At 41.8% G+C, this 24,147-nt stretch overlaps 1 protein-coding gene across 1 annotated transcript in view; it reads left to right on the top strand.

Annotated features, from left to right (window-relative positions):
- The window catches only part of LOC308384236 (uncharacterized protein), a 352,712-nt gene that overhangs the window by 69,614 nt on the left and 258,951 nt on the right, over window positions 1-24,147 (top strand). The gene's annotated exons all lie outside the window — the stretch shown is intronic.

A 24,147-nucleotide genomic window follows, 5' to 3' on the forward strand; every position in this document is an offset into this window, starting at 1 on the left:
TATATACATAGCTGGACTGGCCATCGGGCATACCGGGCATTTGCCCGTCAGTTACAATAACTCGTACTGTGTACTAGCTAGCATGACGGAGTTTTTATACAGCTGGGTGGGTGCTATATGTTACTGGTGAACTTTATTTTATTCATATGGTTAATTAGTAGAGTTGTCTACCATCCTGTAAAAAACGGAATCCTCTGGTATTCAGAGTTAATATTACGCGTTTCGTATTGAGCTGAAAATAAATGCGATTTGTCCCGTACTTCAGCTACAATAAAGAAAAAGACAAAAAGCTGGAGTTATTCTGTGTCTTTACACTGTCAGCTGCCTCTTCTTCTCTCATTCCCCCCCCTCCCTCTCCTGCTGCTACTTCAATCATGAAACTGATCAATGATCAGCTGATCAGCGTTTCTGCCTCAAGTCCCGTCTCTCTTGCTTGTTTATCTCCCGCTTTGCGCCAGAAAGAGGAAACTAGCGGAGGTCGCGTTTAACAGCAGAAGCGCCTTTAAACTTGATAAGCTGTTGTTAGAATTTATTTAATATTACTTTCTAGTATCAGGTGATGTTTGTTGGAGCCATAAAAGCTGCTGGTCATGATATCGGTTTGGTTATCTGGTGAGAGGGAAACATGAAGATAAAACCAGGAGATGTCCTTACTGAATCATCAGAGCTGAACAGGTGATGGAGAAACTGGTTTACCTTTTGGCTGACATGAATGAGTTGAAGGAAAGCCATGAACTGTTTCTGAGAGACAACTTACACCAGGATCCTTTTCTATGTAGCTGACAGCTGTTAACTGTGCAGGGGCGGGTCTACCAAAGTTTTGCCATGGGGCCAGGTAGAGCATTAACAGGGAAAGGGGGGCACAAAGAAATACTTTTCTCTCTTATTCTCATTTAAAATTTCTAGCTTTTAACAAATAATTATCCGAATCTTACAACCAAAGTTTTCATCTGATATCAAATTTATAGAAATCCATTATTGTACATAGTAAGTTTTTTTTCAGGGTCCCAACATAATTTCTTCAGAAGAAAGTACTGTACATGATACCAGTATTTTCCCACATTTTCTAGATACTGTACTAGTACTTTGTGTAAAATCCCATCAAAAAGTCAGTTAAGTTTTATTCTTTCTCACCTGTCTTTCTGTCGCCTTTCACTTTTAAAAGGTTGCCATGTTAGAAAAAATATTTTGCCCTGCCATGCTGTTTATTGATGTGGTAAATAAATAGTTTATGAAAATATCACTAAATCTGTCATTTATTATTTTTAATATTCAGTAATGATCATGTCTCACCTCTAGTCTTCTCTGTCTTAATTTCAGGTTTCCACCATATGTTGTAGATAGTTCAGGAAGTTAACTCAACCAAGCAGCCTTTGGGTTTCGGCTAAGTACTGTTTAGAATACCAGAATAGGGAGGATGGTGTAGGTTTAAGTTTATTAGATTGATACATATGTACCAACAAGACAGCGTACATCACTGTCACAACAACGTTTGTTTTCATTCTAAGGCTTTATGGTTTTTCCTATAATACCTGGTGGGCCGGTCTCTAGTCAAAATGCCCGGGCTGATTTTTTGTCCCAGTCCAGCCCTGCTTATATACATTTTGCCTCCAAAATAATAGAAAATACAATGTAAAATCCAAAGTGCAGTCATAATCCCCTGTAACTTGTTCATGAAAAAAAAAAAGAAAAGTATAGAGGTTTGTTGCTAAAGGGTTATTGAATACATTTGATAGTCATACTGGATACCTTTCAAGTATACCTTTCAAGACAAGTCATACCTTTCCATAATAAAGATTGAACAAGGCTTTAAATAAACAGATGTGCCTGAGAGCAGTGTGTTTGATTTGTGTTCTTTTTCCGAATGCCAATTTTCCGTCGATCCATTCTTGCTTATCCTTATCAGGGTTGTGGGGGATTTGGAGCATATGCCAGTTATCATAGGACAAGAGGCGGGGTTAACCCTGGACAGATTGCCAGTCTGTCACAGGGATATCACAGAGGAACAGATAACAGTTTGCACTCACTTTCACACCTATGGGCAAATTAGAATCACCAGTTAACCTAACCCTACTATGTATATCTTTTGGGGGAGGAAGCCAGAATACCCAAACAGAACAGGCAAATACGGGGAGAACATGCACGAAAGGCCCCAGCTGGATGATGGAATACATATTAGCCACCCATCTTAATCGTTTCTGACATAGATGTACCCTGGAATGTACTTTATATATTTAAGTCACTTAAATTATTAGTTATTTTAGTTATTTTGTATAAGAAAATTGTGTTTGTTGCTTTTATGTGTGTGTGATTATTTGTTATTGCTCGGCTTGTAAAATAACATAGTCATTGCCTCATAACAAGTTTACAATAGAAGGAACATGTTCTCATTTCACCTACCGATAATGATAAATGTGGGGGAAGCATACGGACCTTACTTCCAAAGATGAATCTGGGAAGTATTAACATAATGCCTTCAGTAGGGTACAACACTAAAAATTTTTATTTTAATAACGCTTTTCAACATATGGTTACACTGTACAGCCCAAAATGTACACCTGAACAATGAAAAGCAATATACCGTATTTTCACGACTATAAGGCGCACATAAAAGTCTTAGATTTTCTTCAAAAAGTGCGGCGCACCCTATAGTGCAGTGCGCCCTGTGTGTGTTGTTGTTGTAAGGAAGATGTAGTAGAGAACACCATGAGAACGCTAAAGGGGGAAGTGTGGGCGTTGATTGTATATTTATGAAGCGCCTTGAGGCGACTTTTGTTGTGATTTGGCGCTATATAAATAAAATTGAATTGAAATTGAATTGAATACTAGAAAAATTTGCATTTCCTGCGAAAATGCTGTGTGGATGCCTTAACGCTGAAGATGTCTGCAGAAAAAAGCTGAAAAAGTTGAAAAAAAATGTTGCCCTGAGCAGGATTCGAACCTGGCCTTTCTGGTCTCAAGGCAACTACTCATCTCACTGAGCCAAACTGATTCTCACAAAGAAGAGGTGGAGAGACTGACAATTGTGCTGAAATGAGCAGAAGCGGCTGAGAATTGTGCTGATAAGAGGTGAAAAGGCTGAAAACTTTGCTGAAAAGAGGGGAATCAGCAGAATTCCTGCTGAAAAGAGTTCAGTCAGCAGAATTTCTGCTGAAAAGAGTTGAATGAGCAGAATTCTGCTGAAAAGAGGTTTTTGCTGAAAGAGCTGGAATTTGTGTTGAAAATGGGTGAAGAAGCTAAAACTTAAAAAGAGTTTAAAAAGTTCAACTGTGAACTGAAAATATTGTTGCCACAAGCGGGATTTGAGCCTCCCACTCCGAGAACGGCTGCTCATCTCACTGAGTTAAAACACAGCTCACCCCTGCATGCAAAATCAGTGACCACATTGATTTCAATGGTCAAAAGTCATAACAAACATTAGCAGAAATAGCAGAATTTTTTTAAAGTTTAAACATAGTATTTCTGCTAACTTTTTCTGCCACTTTTTACAGGGTTCACGTTTATTAAGGCACTACCCAAAAGGCGCCACAAGAGGGCACTCCAACACAAGAGATGACCTATTTACACTGATGCACTTAATAAACAGCCCCTACTTAGCCACTACATAATACAGTGATATTACAGTATACAAATTCACACAAATACTATGATTTGGCAGAAATACTATGACTGAGTAGTAATACTATAACATAACAGATTTCCTAAAAAAAACTATGAAATTGCAGTAATTCTATGACTTGGCAGAGATACTACGTTTTAGCACAAATACTATAACAACGCAGAAATACTATGACTTAGTAGTAATACTATAACATAACAGTTCAATGTTCTTGCACAAATACCACAATATGGCAGAAATACTTTGTTTTAGCACAAATACTGTGATTTGATATAAATACTATGATTTGGCACACATACTATATTCCGCAGATACGCTATAACATAACAGATATTCTACAACTTAGTAGTAATACTATAACAGAGCAGAATTATTAATTGGGCACAAATACCACGATTTGGCAAAAATACCATGATTCAGCACAAATACGATGACATGGCAAAAATACTATGATTGGGTACAAATACTATGATTTGGCAATAATACTGCATTTTAACACAACTACTGAGATTTGATTGAAATACTATGATTTAGAAGAAATACTATTACTCCATACAAGTATGACCCTTTGGGACAAATACTATGTTTTGGTTCCAATACTATGATGTGCAACAAATACTATGATTTGGCACAAGTACTATGATTTGGCAATAATACTGCATTTTAACACAACTACTGAGATTTGATTGAAATACTATGATTTAGAAGAAATACTATTACTCCATACAAATACGATCCTTTGGGACAAATACTATGTTTTGGTTAGAAAGGAACTATTATACCCTAACCTTTTCTATTTCCTCCATAGACAGATCGCTTAGTTGTTTTCAAAGGAGCTTGCAAAGAAAAGCGTCTGGACTTCTTTAAGTTACTTGAAGACGTTTCACCTCTCATCCGAGAAGCTTCTTCAGTTCTAAGGTCAAATGGTGGAGAGTCCCAGATATAAACCTAGTGGGAGTGACCCCCCACAGGGGGACAAAAGGACCCCCTGATGATCCTCTAATCGCCTGAGACAAGGTGTGAAACTGGGTGTGGGTCCCAATCAGCCCGAGTTTCGGGTGAGTTCATTGTGAAACCTGGCCCCACCTTATCATGCGAATTCCTGAGATCAGATGGCCCAGGATGTGAGTGGGCGTTAAGGCGTCTGGGAAGGGATCTCAAAACTGGATTATAGATGGCAGAGAGTTGGTGTCGTAAACCACCGCCTCTGTTCAAAGATGGTCGCTCACAGTGGACATAGATGGCTTCTTTCACTCCTCTTTCAAACCATCTGTCCTCTCTGTCCAAAATGTGAACATTGGCATCCTCGAAAGAGTGTCCTTTATCCTTAAGATGCAGATGGACTGCTGAGTCTTGTCCTGTGGAGGTGGCTCTTCTGTGTTGTGCCATGCGCTTGTGAAGTGGCTGTTTGGTCTCTCCAATGTAGAGGTCTGGGCATTCCTCGCTGCACTGTACAGCATACACCACATTGTTAAGTCTGTGTTTTGGCGTTTTGTCTTTCGGGTGAACCAGTTTTTGTCTGAGCGTGTTGCTGGGTCTGAAATGCACTGGGATGTCATGCTTGGAGAAAGCTCTCCTGAGTTTTTCTGATACACCGGCTACATAGGGGATGACAATGTTGTTGCATCTGTCCTTCTTATCCTCCCTCGCTGGTGTCTGGTCTTCTTTTCTGTGCCTCTTTGCTGACTTTAAGAACGCCCATTTAGGATAGCCGCACATTTTGAGTGCTTCCTTTACATGTGTGTGTTCCTTCTTTTTTCCTTCAGACTTAGAGGGAACATGTTCTGCCCGGTGGTGTAGGGTCCTAATTACTTATTATTAATTACTTTTCTTTGCAAGCTCCTTTGACTACGATGACCTGGATGACTGAGAACCTTCACAGACATATGCTTAGTTGTTTTCTTACATCTTTAATTCTTTCAGCCAAGTCAGCACTCAAATCTGTATGCTGTTTTTTTTCTAAAGTCTCTTTTTTTTAACTTGTTTTATCAGTTCTAATCTTTTAACTTTATGCATCAAGTAAAAATTAAACTATAAGCAACATTCTCTGACTTGAATAAATTAGTTTAACATTTAAACCTATTTTCTACACATTCCAGCACATAAAATAAAATATTTTTTGTGTTTACACTCAGTCTTTCAAATAGATGCAAGTAAAACACAGCAGAAAATAAATAAAGTCAAAGACTCAGCGGTCCTGTTGCTCTATTTTCACCTGTAAAGCAGGACTGCGGTAGGCGGAGGTTTACCCTGGTGCAGGTGTGCCGCAGTCAATGGAAGAATCCGCGAGTTTCTCTGTGAATTTCCCATTACGTCGTTGCACACTCGGTGCTTGCTTGGAAGTTTAGGGGGTTTTTTTCGCTGTAAAAATAAGTTTTCTTCCCACGCACGATAGACGCTAATGTTTTTGTCACTTTTTATGGAATCAAACTCAAAGTAAGGTCAGTACTTCCACGCTTTAAACGCTGCACGCTCATACTCTCTCCCGCACTCGATATGTGATCCATTGTTGATCTGCACACAGTTGTTGTCAATAACGGCGCAATCGCTTACGTTACTGTCGTGAGACATTCTCGCAAAAAATCACGGTTTTAGGAACGCAGTGACGCAGCGTTCCTACGGGAAAGTAACGTTAATCTAATTACCGTTTTTGCAATAGTAATCCCTTACTTTACTCGTTACTTGAAAAAAGTAATCAGATTACAGTAATGCGTTACAAGTAACGCGTTACTGCCCATCTCTGTCCGTGACAACGTATCGGCGATGACAAGCGTTTTGCCAGGGACATAGACGGCCTCCGGCTTGTACCTCATGAGCCTCATCAGGAGGCGTTGACACCTCAATGGAACATTGTCAAGGTCCCGGCTGTTGACCAGGGGCACCAAAGGTCTATGGTCAGTCTCAAGCATGAAGCAATCTAAGCCACATAGATACTTATCAAACTTTTCACAGGCCCAAACACTTGCCAAACACTCCTTTTCGATTCGTGTGTAGCGTGTTTCAGCCTCCGTGAGGCGTCTAGAACAGTAGGCACCAGGTTTCCACTGTGCGCCATGAAGCTGAAGCAGCACAGCCCCAAGCCCGTAGCTACTGGCATCGGCAGATACGGCTGTGAGTCTGTTGACATCATAGAAGGCAAGAACAGGTGCTGATGTAAACGCTCTCTTAATGTTCTCGAAGGCTGCCTGCTGTGGGTGACCCCAGGTCCAACTGTTTTTGCTTTTAAGCAGTGGCTGGCATACTGTGGCAAGAGCAGGAATATATCTGCCCAGGTAATTAACCATTCCTAGGATACGTTTAAGCTCTGCACATTTTCTGGTGACGGCAGCTGAAGAATGGCGTTCACTTTCTCAGGGTCTGGCCTGACCCCAGAATAGTCGATCAGGTGCCCTAGGAAGCGAAGCTAGCTCTGTCTGAAGGAGCACTTCTCTCGGTTGAGCTTCAATCCGGCTAACTCAATGCGCTGCAGCACCTTCTCAAGTCGGGTGTCGTGTTGTTCCATTGTGGCCCCATAGACCAGGATGTCATCCATAAAGACCTCCACACCTTCAAGCCCCTCTAAGGTCTCCAACATCTTTCACTGAAAGATCTCTAGTGCACTTGTTATCCCAAAGGGCAGCCTCTTAAAGCAATACCTGCCAAATGGCATGATGAATGTTGTTAGTTTGCAACTCTCGTGATGCAACGGGATCTGCCAAAATCCACTGGCTGCATCCAGCGAGGAGAAGACCGTTGCCCCACTCAACCTGGACATGGTTTCCTCAGGGGTAGGCAAGATATAGCGCTCTCTTTTGACAGACTTATTCAGTTTTGTCAGATCAACGCAGATCCTGGCCCTTGCTGTGTTCTTCTTCAAGACAGGCACCATTGGGGCACACCATTTGGTAGGTTGGGTCACCCTCTCAATGACACCATGGTTCTCCATTCTTTGTAGTTCCTCCTTCACTTTCTGCAGCATGGGGAAAGGCACAGCATTGTCCCTTAACTGAATTTTGACTAGTTCAGTTTTTAGTGTTCCGTGTTCACCGTAAAGTGGTTGGTTCCTGGTGGCAGTGATTGTTGCTTCATCAGTTCTTCTCACCAGGTTCATCTGCACTGACGAGAAGCGGCTGAGAAGGTTGCTAACTCTGCGTCCACGAACCACATACACCTTGGATAGGTAGTCTTTGCCTTTATAACTTATTGTGGCCTTTAAGTAGCCGAGACATAACAGCTCTCCTCCGGGGCTATCTAGAGGGAGATTAGAAGGCTCTACTGTTCTCTTATGAGCAAGTGTGTGGAACGTGTCTTCATTTATGATAGTGACATCTGCTCCTGTGTCAATCTTAAATTCTATTGGGGCAGAGTCTAGCAGTAACTGCAATGTTAAGGTTCACAATTGAGGAGGGAGAGTACAAACCACCCATGGTCCAGAAGCTCTTGGTCCAACAATGATTTTAATGAACACACGTGTGGGAAGACACTCTGTACGCAGACAGCCAGTAGTCCTCAACTCAATCAAAACATGAACAGATATTTTATAGCATCAGGGTTTGATTTACTGACGCCCCTTCATGCGTCACAGATACATTTTATACATAGATTTATACAAGATGATCTTCTGGCTTTTACCCCAGAAGATCATCTTCTATTTTCATGGCTGGTACTTTCCGTTCTTGTCTTAAAGTGAATTGTTCCTCTTTCTTGCCGAGACATGACTAATCTCTCCTCTAAATAAATCTAACTAATGTGTGTGTATGTGTTGACCTCACATGCTCTTTGTGTCACCTCTTCACCTACTGTCTGTGTCTCGTCCTCAAATGCTCTTTCTCAATTCACCTGTTGCACTTCTGACCTTTCACTAGACCAGAAGCTCACTGGGACTATGTGTATGTCTTCTACTAAATAAATGTTTTAACCAAGAACCTCTACTAAAACCTTAATATAAAATGATCTGATATATAAGTGTTTTGTAAGCATGTATTGCAATTCCTTCTATGGCTCCAAGTCACTTGCACAATAGATTGTCCGAACATCGCGCCGAACAAAGCTTCCGACCCCCAATTAATTGACCGAGCTCCAACTCTTTAATAAGCACAGATATGCATTGTGTATAAAATAGTCATAACTGCTTAAGGCCTTCTTAAAGCTATCTGTTACATTGTTAAAGCCTCGTCTTAGCCTGCTGCTCAAAATAACTTCCACTTCTGCAAAACTCTCCAAGCCTGTTTCCTGTCCTGTTACTTTTAGCCTTTCTGAAAGACACACTGTTTAAACCTCTAAACGCAATATAAACTCCAGATTATATTATTAATGCAATGGTAATAATGATGATTATTCAACAATAGCAGTAAAATAATTTCCCTGCTCCACAACAGTCCATGCTTCGCTATTTCCTTTTGCATTACACACTGAGTGTCAGGGCTCTGTGTGCGGGCAGGCAGAGATGAGGATCCAAATGCAGGACTCGGAAAACGGAATGTAACTCAAAAACCTCAGCTTTATTGCTGGCAGGAAAACAAACATGAAGTGAGGATGGAACACTGAGACCAAGGACACACAGGCATAATCTGTGGGTACGACGCGACACTGGGCATGGGAAAACACAGGGCTTAAATACACAGGGTAGTAATGAGGAAATGGGCCACAGAAGGGAGACACAGCTGGGAGAGATCAGGGCTAACGAGACACGGGGAACAAAGCTGCACACACTAACATAAGACAAAGACTTTCACAATAAAACAGGAAACATGAATCACAACTCAGAGACATGGACTCAACACAGAGACAGAAAATGAAACATGGAACTGAACTATACATGAAACCACCATTCCTAAAACATGGATAATAGAAACATGAAACTCTAATAATAATAATAATAATAATAAACATCACAACAAGAGAATGAGAAACAATCCAAAACACCAAGATAACTGAAACACAAAGTACCAGAGAAACAAAGAATAATCCATGATGCAAAAGTGAACCAAAACATAATAAACTCAAAATACTGGGTCCAAAGGACCCAGAACCGTGACACTGAGCCTAGAAAATATGAGGCCTGCTCGCTTTTCTCTGTCTCTCATTCACTGATCTGGTGTTACGACACACCCTGGCCCAGTGTCCAATTTTTCGGCAGCCATGGCAAACAGATTTTGTTCACATTTTCATCCCTGGCATGCTGTGTCTTCCCACATTTACCGCATTTCTTGTCACGCCCCGCCCATTTTTTTCCGCGGGTAGCCTGCCTCGCTGTTTTTGTTGTGATTTCCATCCATGCTTTTCTGCTTATCCCGTACCTCCTGTACTGAGTCTCCCGCATCTCTCTGCAAGCTGACCTGCGCTGCGACCTCCTCTGACTGTCTGACGATCTGGGTCGTTTGCGCCAATGTGAGGTCCTTCATCAGCTGTAGCCTGCGGGAGAGGTCCTTGTCTCGTATCCCGACCACAATACAATCGCGGATATTTTCCTCTTTACATGCACCAAACTCAGTGCTCTGAGAGGTCATACAGGGCTCAGATAAAACTCTCTGCCATTTCGCCTGGCCGCTGGACACGCTGGTGAAAACATGCTCTCTCATGTATAATGTTCCTCTGCGGGAAAAAATACTCGTCGAACTTCCTCATTACGACGGCGAAGTCATCACGACTTTCATCGGCGGCGAAGGTGAGTAACTTGTAAATGTTCTCTGCTTCATTTCCCATCGCGTAGATTAGGCAGCTCACCTGTACTTGTCCTTCGTCTTTGTGGAGTTTCGTTGCGATCCTGTAGCGCTCGAAACGCTGTTTCCAGTCGGGCCATTCCGTCTGCTTATCGAAGGGGAAGCTTGTCGGGGGATTAAACTAAGCCATTCTGTTTGTCATGATACGGCTGTGTGGCAGGCGGGAGGAGGACCCAATCGCAAGATTCACAAACACAGGGATGAACTCAAAAGCAGCTTTATTGCTGACAGGCAGAACATAGGAAATACAGAACTTAACTAAACTGGGAATCAATAAACTAACATTCGTAGGGAGACGCAGGGAATCCACACAACAATGAGGGAGAACACGACGCCGAACAGAGGGAGACGCAGACAGAAATACACAGAGGGTTAACGAGGAAAGTGGGAACACACGGGGAACACAGCTGACACAGATAACCATAACGAGACAGGGCGGGGTGAACATAACACTGACGGGAGACGGGCAGAGTCAAACAGGAAGTACAGAGGTTCAGACAGGAGGAGAGAGAGCACGGGGAAAACACAGACATAACGGGCTGGGGAAACATGGAACAACCACAAAGGGAGACGAGGGCTCACAAATACACAGAGGGGCACACAGGGGGTAAAAGCCACGAAGGGAAAACACTTAGGGAACAACACAACAGGGCAACTCAGGAAACATGGCCTACATAGGGAACAAAATACAAACATACAAGAAAACTAAGAATACTGGGCCAACATGGCCCAGGACCATGACACTGTTGTTTTCTCCCTTATGGCGTTATTCTGGCGATGGTCCGGGTCGCTTCTGACACCATGTAGAATGACCACTCGGTAGCTTTCTTATGTTGCTGCTTTATTGAACGTGTATCCAGCATGGGTTATAACAGCACAACAATGGGTGTGGCAGCTAAGAGAGGAACTGCACATTGACAGCCCTGCCGCAAAGCATGTCATGGTGGCGTAAAGCCGCAACGCCCACCAGCTCGGCACAGGCAACCCAGTATATGACAGATGGAGACCACAGTTTCACTAAGAGTGGAAGGCCTAGCCCCTCCTATATTTTTATGTATGTGGCCCTCAGTGAAAAAAGTTTGGACACCCCTGGTGTAGACCAAAATACTAAATTTCGCTCTACAAGGACCTGATATCCACTTACGAGGACATTACACTGCCACTGTTCTATCGAAGTGAATTTCCTCTTATGTGGTATTATTTTTTTCTCTGAAACAAAAATCAGGTAAAAAAAAAAAAGAATCTGGTAATTCTTGGTTTTTACATTCATCGGGTCCCAATAAGCCCAAATATCAAAGAGAAATTAAAAATGCATGCCATGAAAGACTTCGGGTCTTAGGAGGATAGTGTATATACACTATGTTGTAGCCTTTATAGGTATTCAACACTGGACCATAAACAAATCTTTTCCTTTACAGTTTGGATGGTACAAGTCAAACAAAAAAATTTAGGTGAAACGCAGAGCTTTTAATGTTGGGGTGCCTGGGTTGTCGACCCAGAGTTTTCAGTTTTACATTATTATTGAACTTTGATATTATTTATAATTTCTAGTCTTTTGGTTCCTTAGAGTTCTCTGTCCTATGGTTTATGTCTCTGTGTTCCATAGTTGCTGTCTCCCCTGTCAGCTGTATCCCCTTGTCAAGTCCACGTCTCTGTGTTATGTTTCCTGTTTTTACTTTGAATGTCCGTGTCTCATGTTAATGTATCTGGTTTTGCTTCCCTTGTCTCGTTAGCCCTGATTTGTCCCAGCTGTGTTTCCCACCTGTCTCCCATTCCCTGATTGCTCACTCTGTGTATTTAAGCCCCGTGTTTTCTTCAGTCTGTGTCGTGATCTCCCTCATCCCACACTCTGTTGTCCATTTGCCAGCCTGCCTGTTTAGTTTATTGGTATTTTCAGATTAGTTATTTTATCTTCAGCAATAAAGCTGTTTTTGGAATACACTTTTTGCGTCCTGGAGTCCGCACATTGGGTCCTTCTCTCCTGCTGCACACATCACATGACAGAAGTACAGAACATGGACCCAGCAGACTCGGCTTGGTATCAGCAGTTCGCAGTTTGTGCCTTCCCCAAGGAGAGGGTGAGGCAGGAGGCTAAGCATGAGCAGGAGCTCGAGTCAGCCTTCTACGGGTGTTGTGTGGCTCGGGGAGGGCCCCCCCGATTATAAACTCACCTCAGATACTTTTGGAATTTCATTTCTGAATGAAGAATTGTCAGGGGTTGTGTTTGGAGGCGAGGAAGAAAGAACTCAAACGCAGGACTTGCAGGTAGGTGAGGACTGGTGATTTATTGCAGAGAACGGAGGAATGAACAGAACATGAGGTTCAACATCGCAAGTGACCAATCACATTGTTGTGACGTTATTCTTTTGCGCGCCAAGCCATTCGTGCATTTATGAAATTCCAATGTTTCAAGGACAATATCAAATCACTTTTATTGTCACATCACATGTGAAGGTACACTGGTACAGTACATGCGAGAGAAATTCTTGTGTGCGAGCTTCACAAGCAACAGAAGTGTGCAAAAAATACAATAACATAAAACAAAAAAATATAAGAATGGCTAAATCTGAGAGTAATAAATATATGGACAATACAGGGAGTGCAGAATTATTAGGCAAGTTGTATTTTTGAGGAATAATTTTATTATTGAACAACAACCATGTTCTCAATGAACCGAAAAAACTCATTAATATCAAAGCTGAATGTTTTTGGAAGTAGTTTTTAGTTTGATTTTAGTTTTAGCTATTTTAGGGGGATATCTGTGTGTGCAGGTGACTATTACTGTGCATAATTATTAGGCAACTTAACAAAAAACAAATATATACCCATTTCAATTATTTATTTTTACCAGTGAAACCAATATAACATCTCCTCATTCACAAATATACATTTCTGACATTCAAAAACAAAACAAAAACAAATCAGCGACCAATATAGCCACCTTTCTTTGCAAGGACACTCAAAAGCCTGCCATGGATTCTGTCAGTGTTTTGATCTGTTCACCATCAACATTGCGTGCAGCAGCAACCACAGCCTCCCAGACACTGTTCAGAGAGGTGTACTGTTTTCCCTCCTTGTAAATCTCACATTTGATGATGGACCACAGGTTCTCAATGGGGTACAGATCAGGTGAACAAGGAGGCCATGTCATTAGTTTTTCTTCTTTTATACCCTTTCTTGCCAGCCACGCTGTGGAGTACTTGGACGCGTGTGATGGAGCATTGTCCTGCATGAAAATCATGTTTTTCTTGAAGGATGCAGACTTCTTCCTGTACCACTGCTTGAAGAAGGTGTCTTCCAGAAACTGGCAGTAGGACTGGGAGTTGAGCTTGACTCCATCCTCAACCCGAAAAGGCCATCCATCTGGCCCATCAAGACTCACTCTCATTTCATCAGTCCATAAAACCTTAGAAAAATCAGTCTTGAGATATTTCTTGGCCCAGTCTTGACGTTTCAGCTTGTGTGTCTTGTTCAGTGGTGGTCGTCTTTCAGCCTTTCTTACCTTGGCCATGTCTCTGAGTATTGCACACCTTGTGCTTTTGGGCACTCCAGTGATGTTGCAGCTCTGAAATATGGCCAAACTGGTGGCAAGTGGCATCTTGGCAGCTGCACGCTTGACTTTTCTCAGTTCATGGGCAGTTATTTGGTGCCTTGGTTTTTCCACACGCTTCTTGCGACCCTGTTGACTATTTTGAATGAAACGCTTGATTGTTCGATGATCACGCTTCAGAAGCTTTGCAATTTTGAGACTGCTGCATCCCTCTGCAAGATATCTCACTATTTTTGACTTTTCTGAGCCTGTCAAGTCCTTCTTTTGACCCATTTTGCCAAAGGAAAGGACGTTGCCCAATAATTATGCACACCTGATATAGGGTGTTGATGTCATTAGACCACACCCCTTCTCATTACGGAGATGCACATCACCTAATATGCTTAATTGGTAGTAGGCTTTCGAGCCTATACAGGTTGCAGTAAGACAACATGCATGAAGAGGATTATGTGGACAAAATACTCATTTGCCTAATAATTCTGCACTCCCTGTATAAGAGTGTATGCATTACTGGATGTGTATACTAAATGTGTTTTTTTTTTTTTTTTTTGTGTGTGTGTGTGTGTGTGTGTGTGTGTGTGTGTGTGTGTGTGTACATATTTTACAAATTAAATAGAGTAAACAATATATAAAATATACAGAGGTTGGTAGTTGGATATTGTGCAAAACAAGTGGCATTATATACAGTGTGGAGTGCATACTGTTGAAGTTCCAGTAGTGAAGGTGAGGTGTCTATAAAGTGTTCAGCATTCTGATGGCGTGGTGGAAAAAGCTGTCTCTCAGTCTGCTGGTTTGGGACCGGATGCTGCAGAACCTCCTTCCTGATGGAAGTAGTCTGAACAGTTTATGGCTGGGATGACTGGAGTCCTTGATGATCCTTCCCGCTTTTTCCTTCCCGCTTCCTGTAGATTTCTTGGAGGGAGTGAAGCTCACCTCCAACCTAAAAAAAAAAAAGGTTTGAAGGAATGAGACGGCGGTCTTCTTTTTAAAATAACAGAAGGGGGCGTGATCTGGAAGTGGGTTGATCTTAAAGGGTGCGGGTAGGAGTGGTAGCAATTTTCAAAAACCGTAGAGTTGGCCACTGTGTCTCTAGCAGCTGCAACTTTGGAAAAGAACGGTAATTCCCATCTGTTGGGCTTGAAATTCTCCATGAAAATGGCATCTTCCAGCCCTTCTGCTCAATCAACCATCAGAGTGACAGAACTTGGTACATATTTGGTACTTGGTACCAGGGATACTGAGCAATCTTTAGTCTCTGAAGATCCAGCCACGAACCCTACATTTGAAGATTGGAGTGAAGACGCACCGTATTCACCAGTGTCAGAGTGGAGCACACCCCCCTCACCACCACAACTGTGGACTATGGACACTGACAACGGGGAAGATTTTTTGTATTTCGGCGACTCTCCCAACATTGATGAGGTAGACTCTACATGGCCACCCTTCCAAGGCCCTGAGAGATTACCTGAACCGCTATGGGATAATGATGAGGACTTACCCTATGAATGAATTTTGGCTTGTACGGCCCCTCGTATATATATGAGGGGCCGTACAAGCCAAAATTCATTCTTTCACTCTCACATACATACATTCTTCTGTCAGACACACGTATTGTCACTCTCACACACATACATTCTTCTTTCACACACATATACTTTTACTCTCACATAGTTTTTATTTAAATTTTTATATTTAGATATTTTTATTCTCATGTTTACACATATTTAACACACACATTGCAATATTGTGCTCTCTTATACATGTATTTTAATGTACATATTTACAAATTTTCACTCTAACATACATGCATTTTCATTTATGCATTCCTACTGCATTTAATCTCACAAATAATACATGTATGTAAGAAGAGAATGCATTCATGTGTGAAGAAAATATATGTATGCAAGAGAATAATTTATGTGAATGAAAGAGTTTAATGGAAATGGAAGGCTGGGTGTCTGTACCGCTGTGATTGGCTGAGAAGCACGCGCGGGTCACTTTCAAGTGTCTGACAGCATGGAGGGGGGAGAAGAAACTCGAGTTCTTCAGCAAGCTGTCTATGGGGTTATTTTTGTGCCACTATTCTGAGCGCACGTAAAAATATTTGGAGTGCAAGAAAAAAAAGTTTGCAGGTGCAAGTGTTGCATTTTGAGGAGAAATTTATTGTGAGCGAAGAAAAGCTGAATTTGAGTGAACAAAATTCATTGCTGCATGCAAAAAATATATTTCAGTGTTTGCTATTATCCATACACACACACAATAGCAGCCCCTCTCGCTCAATTTTTGTATTTGCGCTTCCGTTTCCACTATACTCTTTCAATGATTTCACTATCCCCCCACGTGAATCACACCATCCAGACTAATCAATGTATCATCTTCACACAGACCATATATATAGCTTGGTGTTTGCCTTGCACTCCTTTTACTCTGAGCACAATGAGTTGGCGACTGACTGTCGAAGAGGTTCTGGTCCGGGTTTTGGACATGATGAAGAGGGTACTGAAATTGAAACAGAGATAGAGCAGAGATAGATTTTGATCCAGACTTTGAGGACTCTGACCAACAGATGGAGAGGGAGAGGCACCTGAAGAACAGGCACCTGAGGAGACATTCCAGTCCAAGAGTGGACACTTGCTCTGGTCTTCATCCCCCCCAAGACAAAGGAAGTAGAGCGGGAGTGGAAAACATCATAAAGATGACACCAGGACCAACACAGCATGCGATATCTCGTGTGGTTGACTTCAAGTCCGACTCCCAACTCTTTTTTTTATCAGAGTCCATTGAGAGAATTATACTGGAGATGACACACCTGGAAGGGAAGCGTGTGTTTGGGGACACCCGGAGAGAAATCGACTTGGTAGACCTCCAAGCCTACATAGGTCTGTTGATTTTAGCAGGAGTATATCGCTTAAACAATGAGCCTCTAAAAAGTCTCTGGGATGCAGAGTTTGGCAGGCCTATATTCCAGGCAACTATGTCCTTACAACAGTTTCATGTCCTTTCAAGAATTATTCGATTTGATAACAGAGATGCATGACCCGTCCTCTGGTGAAATGACAAACAGGTACTATTTTGGTAAAACCTAAAACAATTTTCATCTAATTAGACAGTGTCTAATTAGACACCTAATTAGACACAGTTTTCCCTTCAGTCATAAACATTTAGGACAGGTGGTGGAGCGCCTACCACTTATGTACAATCCAGGCCCTGAGGTGACAGTTGATGATTGCCTGGTTCCTTTCAGCGGTCGCTGTTCCTTCAATGTGTACATTCCAAGAGAACCAGGGAAATGTGGTATAAAGATCTGCAGCTATGCCTGGAATATGCAGGTCTACACAGGGAAACCCAGTACTGGAAGGGCAGAAGGAAACCAGGGCATGTGTGTTGTGCTGGACGTGACAACCGGTCTCCAGGGGCGTAATATCACATGTGACAACTTCTTCACATCATATGCTCTTGGTCAGAAGCTGCTAAAAAGAAAGCTCACCATGGTAGGGACAGTGAGAAAGAACAAGCCTGAACTTCCCCCTGCACTGGTATCAGCCAGAGAACGAGAGGCACTCTCATCAAAATTTGGTTTCACTGACACACAAACTCTTGTGTCAAATGTTCCAAAGAAGAATAGAAGTGTCATCCTGCTGAGCACGCTATACAAAGTTGTCCCTATCAGCACCACAGAGGACAGAAAGCCCCTTATGATCCAGGACTACAACAAGAACAAAGGAGGCATTGACTGCCTTGATAAGGTAATGCAAAGTTTCATCCATTTTATTTTATTTTTATTTATGTGAATCATAGCACTTCATGCTGAGTTTGGTCTTTGGTTTTCCATTTATTTTCAGTGCATATTCGTGTTTTTTCATTGACGTTATTTCATTTCTAATTCTATAAATTTATGTTAAACACTACTTTGAGACATTGTTCACAGTTAAAGAATGCTGAATATTAAATAATATAAAAAATTTGGTCGTGAAAAATCGTTTTTGTGCTAATTTAAGACGACCAGTCAATTTTGACAGGGAACAATAAAGTAAGGGACGGGAAGTAAACTTTTTTTTTTAAAACCTTTGAACACATTCTCACTCACTAAAAAAAACTTCGAACCATTGTTGCATAACTGGAGCGGATTTTAAACCTAACTTTAGCACAGGTGCTGCTTTTCCTTGCAGACAATGAAGACCATCCTGTGAACTGTTATAACATCAGTATGACGCATCGGGACACCAAAAGATTTCTAGTCTCATAATACATTTGATGACAGGGTATGTGTTTACTGGAAGAATATTTCTTTCTGTGCTATTCACCACACATCTTGACATGCCTCTGCATTGTGTCTGCAATACTTTCACTCGTTTGTAAAAAAAAAAAAAACAACAAAACATTGCACATGTATAGAGGGAGGAGTAGAACTAAGATCAAGAAAAAAAAGCAGGTGCATGTGGAGAGGTGAGGTTTTCATATGTCATGTCATTCTGTCGGGTAGAGGTCAGGTTTTTCCACACTAAACTGCCTCATCAATGTTTTTATAGAGCTTGTTTTGTGCATTAGTGCACTGCCATGTTGGAACAGGAAGGGGCCATTCCCAAATTGTTTCCACAAAAAGCATGAAATGGTCCAAAATCTCTTGGTATGCCAAAGCATTAAGAGTTAATTCACTGGAACTAAGGGGTTGAGTGCAACTCATGAAAGAAACTCTGGCCACACCTTAAAAAAGGGCATTTAGAGCAGCTGAAATGAAAAGATTTCTCATACTTTGTTGTAGAACTAAGCAAAAAGGTAAAAAAAAAAAAAAAGGTTCAAGCTAAATTGCACGCCACCAATGAAGCTATTGTCACACAAGACCAGATTCCAGATTAAGAATTGCAAGAAAGTCTGGCTCCTTGCATGCAAAATATGAAAAAAATAAATTGTGTGACTTCAGTTGTGTGCACTAGAGTATCCTGTAGTGTAGAACAGAAAGTATAAAACAATCACTATAAAACTATTCCAATGTATTACTGTTGAGAACCAGTCAAATGATACCAATAGATACACATATATTTGTACTATAATTTGACTTTTAGACTTTAAAAATCCCCATCACTGTCACGGGGGGGGAAAAAAAAAAAAAAAAAAAAAAAAAATATATATATATATATATATATATATATATATATATATATATATATATATATATATTAAAAAAAAAAAAACCATCCAGCACGCCCCTGCGGGCGGTTTATCCTTCAAGCTTGGGTCCTCTACCAGAGGCCTGGGAGCTTGAGGGTCCTGCGCAGTATCTTAGCTGTTCCCAGGACTGCGCTCTTCTGGACAGAGATCTCCGATGTTGTTCCCGGGATCTGCTGGAGCCACTCGCCTAGCTTGGGAGTCACCGCACCTAGTGCTCCGATTACCACGGGGACCACCGTTACCTTCACCCTCCACATCCTCTCGAGCTCTTCTCTGAGCCCTTGGTATTTCTCCAGCTTCTCGTGTTCCTTCTTCCTGATATTGCTGTCATTCGGAACCGCTACATCGATCACTACGGCCGTCTTCTTCTGTTTGTCTACCACCACTATGTCCGGTTGGTTAGCCACCACCATTTTGTCCGTCTGTATCTGGAAGTCCCACAGGATCTTAGCTCGGTCATTCTCCACCACCCTTGGGGGCATCTCCCATTTTGACCTCGGGACTTCCAGATTATACTCGACACAGATGTTCCTGTACACTATGCCAGCCACTTGGTTATGGCGTTCCATGTATGCCTTGCCTGCTAGCATCTTGCACCCTGCTGTTATGTGCTGGATTGTCTCTGGGGCATCTTTACACAGCCTGCACCTGGGGTCTTGCCTGGTGTGATAGACCCCAGCCTCTATGGATCTTGTGCTCAGAGCTTGTTCCTGTGCTGCCATGATTAGTGCCTCTGTGCTGTCTTTCAGTCCAGCTTTGTCCAGCCACTGGTAGGATTTCTGGATATCAGCCACCTCCTCTATCTGCCGGTGGTACATACCGTGCAGGGGCCTGTCCTTCCATGATGGTTCCTCGTCTCCCTCCTCTTTCTTGGGTTTCTGCTGCCTGAGGTATTCACTGAGCACTCGGTCAGTTGGGGCCATCTTCCCAATGTATTCTTGGATGTTCGTTGTCTCATCCTGGACTGTGGTGCTGACACTCACCAGTCCCCGGCCCCCTTCCTTCCGCTTAGCGTACAGCCTCAGGGTGCTGGACTTGGGGTGAAACCCTCCATGCATGGTAAGGAGCTTTCTTGTCTTTATGTCAGTGGCTTCTATCTCCTCCTTTGGCCAGCCTATTACCCCAGCAGGGTACCTGATCACGGGCAGGGCGTACGTGTTGATGGCCCGGATCTTGTTCTTACGAGGGAGGGAGAAGCAAACACACACACAGAAAACATAAACACAAGCAGGGTCGTCCGGAAAGAGCCTTCCGACCGTGACAGTACCCCCCCTCTAACGGGAGCCTCCGGGCGAGAAGGGCGAGAGTCCAGTTGCTGATGACGTGCTTGCGTTGTGGGCATACTCCACCCAGGCCAACTGCTCGCTCCAGGTCACTTGGTTCGATGATGCGACACAACGCAACATGGCCTCCAGCTCTTGATTGGCCCAGGTGAACTCCAGGAAGCCCTGATAAGTATGCCCAATAATAAGGCTCCAGGTCCAGACGGCTTTCCTGCAGAATTCTACAAAGGATTCTGGTCGATTCTAGCACCAGTTTTCTACAGAACGTTGTTGGAAATTAAAGAAAAGGGCAGACTTCCATCAAATATGAATTCTGCAAACATTAATCTCCTGCTAAAACCAGGCAAAGACCCTGTATATCCCTCAGGCTATCGTCCAATATCCCTTATAAATGTAGACCTTAAAATAATCTGCAAAGCTCTCTCAAAGAGACTGGAGAAAATAACCCCCCTCTTAATTCATCCTGACCAAACTGGTTTCAGAAAAGGTAGGCACTCATCAACAAATACACGTAGATTACTTAATTTGATAGACTACTCATACAGTAAAAACCTAGAAACTACAATATTCTCTTTAGACGCAGAAAAAGCATTTGACAGAGTTAACTGGAAATTTCTATTTGCAACTTTACACAAATTTGGTTTTGGATCCTCTTTCATAAACTGGTTAAAAATATTATATAATTCCCCAACAGCTTGTGTTAGAACAAATGACCAAACATCCTCCAGCTTCTGTCTCTTGAGGGGCACCAGGCAGGGATGCCCACTCTCCCCTTCACTGTTTGCAATTTTTATTGAACCACTAGCAGCAGCAATTAGACAGAATTCAGTAATTAAGGGCATAAAATGCAAGAACGTGGAACATAAAATCAGCCTTTATGCGGATGATGTGTTACTCTTTCTCCAAAATTCACAAACCAATATCTCTGGGGTGATTGAATTGATAAACTCTTTTGCAAGAATATCAGATTACTCAATTAACTGGTCAAAATCTACAGTTCTACCGATTAATTGCTCCCTCCATAATTCCTCTTCTACACCACTGCAATCGGGAAATATAAAATATTTAGGTATTAATGTTTCTCCCAAGCTTGCAGATCTAACTAAATTAAACCATATCCCACTTTTAAAGAAGGTAGAAGATGATCTGGCTAGGTGGAAATGTCTACCCATATCACTCATGGGAAGGGTTGCCGCTATAAAAATGATGGTCTTACCAAAAATAAATTATTTATTCTCAATGATCCCAACTAAACCGCCACAAGATTGGTTCAGATCGCTAGATTCATGTATGTCCAAATTCCTTTGGAAAAATAAACCCCCACGTATAAGCTTAAAAACACTACAAAAGACCAAGGATAAAGGAGGACTAGAACTGCCTAACTTTCAGCACTACTTCTTAGCCAACAGGCTTCAGTTTATCTCAGGATGGCTAAAACATACCCTTTTAGATGAACCTTGGCTAGATGTAGAACAAGCACTTTGCAATAATCTAGAGATCTCAGACCTACCATTTATCAGCTCAAACATCCAACGACATGAATGCTTTAAAAGCATCAACATCAGCTCTTCTCTGACAGCATGGTGGGAGTTTCTAAAATTGACGGCGTCTTCATTAATCCCATGCAAACGTACACCTATCTGGAACAACCCTGACATATTACAAAACAATAATATGATAAACTTTTCAGATTGGAGTGGTAAAGGAATCAAATATTTAGAACATATACTAGAAGGAACAGAATTTATCTCATTTGACGGACTAGTTACACAATATGGGATCAACAAGAAAAGATTTTTAGAATATCAACAAATTAAATCCATAGTAAAAAAGAAATTTAAACCGGGTCAAGTTGAACTACAAACACCACCAAGTGTGGTTCAATTTCTTACTCTTAAAACCCCCAAATTACTATCCAAAATATACAGAATGCTTTCTAAAACAGATGAATCAATATCACTTCCTATTGCAAAATGGGAAGCGGATTTATCAGTTAACTTAGACCTAAATTTCTGGTCTCAGATTTGCTTAAAAACCTTTCATCTAATTAGAAATCCCAGTCTTCAATTAATTCAATACAAAATATTACATAGAGTGCACTATACAGGTCATCGGATGTTCAAGATGGGCTTTACGTCTACCAACAACTGCTCACACTGCCAAACCAATTCACCGGACAATTATATCCACACTCTTTGGTTCTGTCCACCAGTTCAGAAGTTTTGGCGCGAGATATGTGAAGACTTATCAAAGTGTCTGAAATGTAACATTCCAACTTCCCCCTTAGTGTGTTTGTTGGGCAGCTTAGATAATGTCACTTCAGAAAAGAATATCGCCCATATGGTTTTCACTGCCCTATGCATAGCCAAGAAAACAGTCCTCATGAACTGGAAAAATAAAAAATAATCTTAATTCTAACCAATATAGAAATTATCTATTAATTCAATTCAATTCAATTTTATTTATATAGCGCCAAATCACAACATAAGTCGCCTCAAGGCGCTTCATAGATACAGAGAAAAACCCAACAATCATATGACCCCCTATGAGCAAGCACTTTGGCAACAGTGGGAAGGAAAAACTCCCTTTTAACAGGAAGAAACCTCCGGCAGAACCAGGCTCAGGGAGGGGCGGCCATCTGCTGCGACCGGTTGGGGTGAGAGAAGGAAGACAGGATAAAGACATGCTGTGGAAGAGAGACAGAGGTTAATAACAGATATGATTCAATGCAGAGAGGTCTGTTAATACATAGTGAGCGAGAAAGGTGACTGGAAAGGAAAAACTCAATGCATCATGGGAATCCCCCGGCAGCCTATGTCTATTGCAGCATAACTAAGGGAGGATTCAGGGTCACCTGGTCCAGCCCTAACTATATGCTTTAGCAAAAAGGAAAGTTTTAAGCCTAATCTTGAAAGTAGAGATAGTGTCTGTCTCCTGAATCCAAACTGGAAGCTGGTTCCACAGAAGAGGGGCCTGAAAACTGAAGGCTCTCCCTCCCATTCTACTTTTAAATACTCTAGGAACAACAAGTAGGCCTGCAGAGCGAGAGCGAAGTGCTCTAATAGGGTGATATGGTACTACAAGGTCATTAAGATAAAATGGGGCCTGATTATTTAAGACCTTGTATGTGAGGAGCAGGATTTTGAATTCAATTCTGGATTTAACAGGAAGCCAATGAACGGAAGCCAAAACAGGAGAAATCTGCTCTCTCTTTCTAGTGCCTGTCAGTACTCTTGCTGCAGCATTTTGGATTAGCTGAAGGCTTTTCAGCGAGTTTTTTGGACATCCTGATAATAATGAATTACAGTAGTCCAGCCTGGAAGTAATAAATGCATGAACTAGGTTTTCAGCGTCACTCTGAGACAGGATATTTCTAATTTTAGAGATGTTGCGCAAATGGAAGAACGCAGTCTTACATATTTGTTTAATATGTGCATTGAAGGACATGTCCTGGTCAAAAATGACTCCAAGGTTCCTCACAGCGTTACTGGAGGCCAAGGTAATGCCATCCAGAGTAAGAATCTGGTTAGATACCATATTTCTAAGATTTTCAGGGCCGAGTACAATAACCTCAGTTTTATCTGAATTAAGAAGCAGAAAGTTAGCGGCCATCCAGGTCTTTATGTCTTTAAGACATTCCTGCAGTTTAACTAATTGGTGTGTGTTATCTGGCTTCATGGACAGATAGAGCTGGGTGTCATCTGCATAGCAGTGAAAATGTATGCTATGTCTTCTAATGATACTGCCTAAGGGAAGCATGTATAATGTAAACAGAATTGGTCCTAGCACTGAACCCTGTGGAACTCCATAATTAACCTCAGTGTG

The sequence above is a fragment of the Rhamphochromis sp. 'chilingali' genome, assembly GCF_963969265.1.
Source record: "Rhamphochromis sp. 'chilingali' genome assembly, chromosome: 17".
NCBI classification, from domain to species: Eukaryota; Metazoa; Chordata; class Actinopteri; order Cichliformes; family Cichlidae; genus Rhamphochromis; species Rhamphochromis sp. 'chilingali'.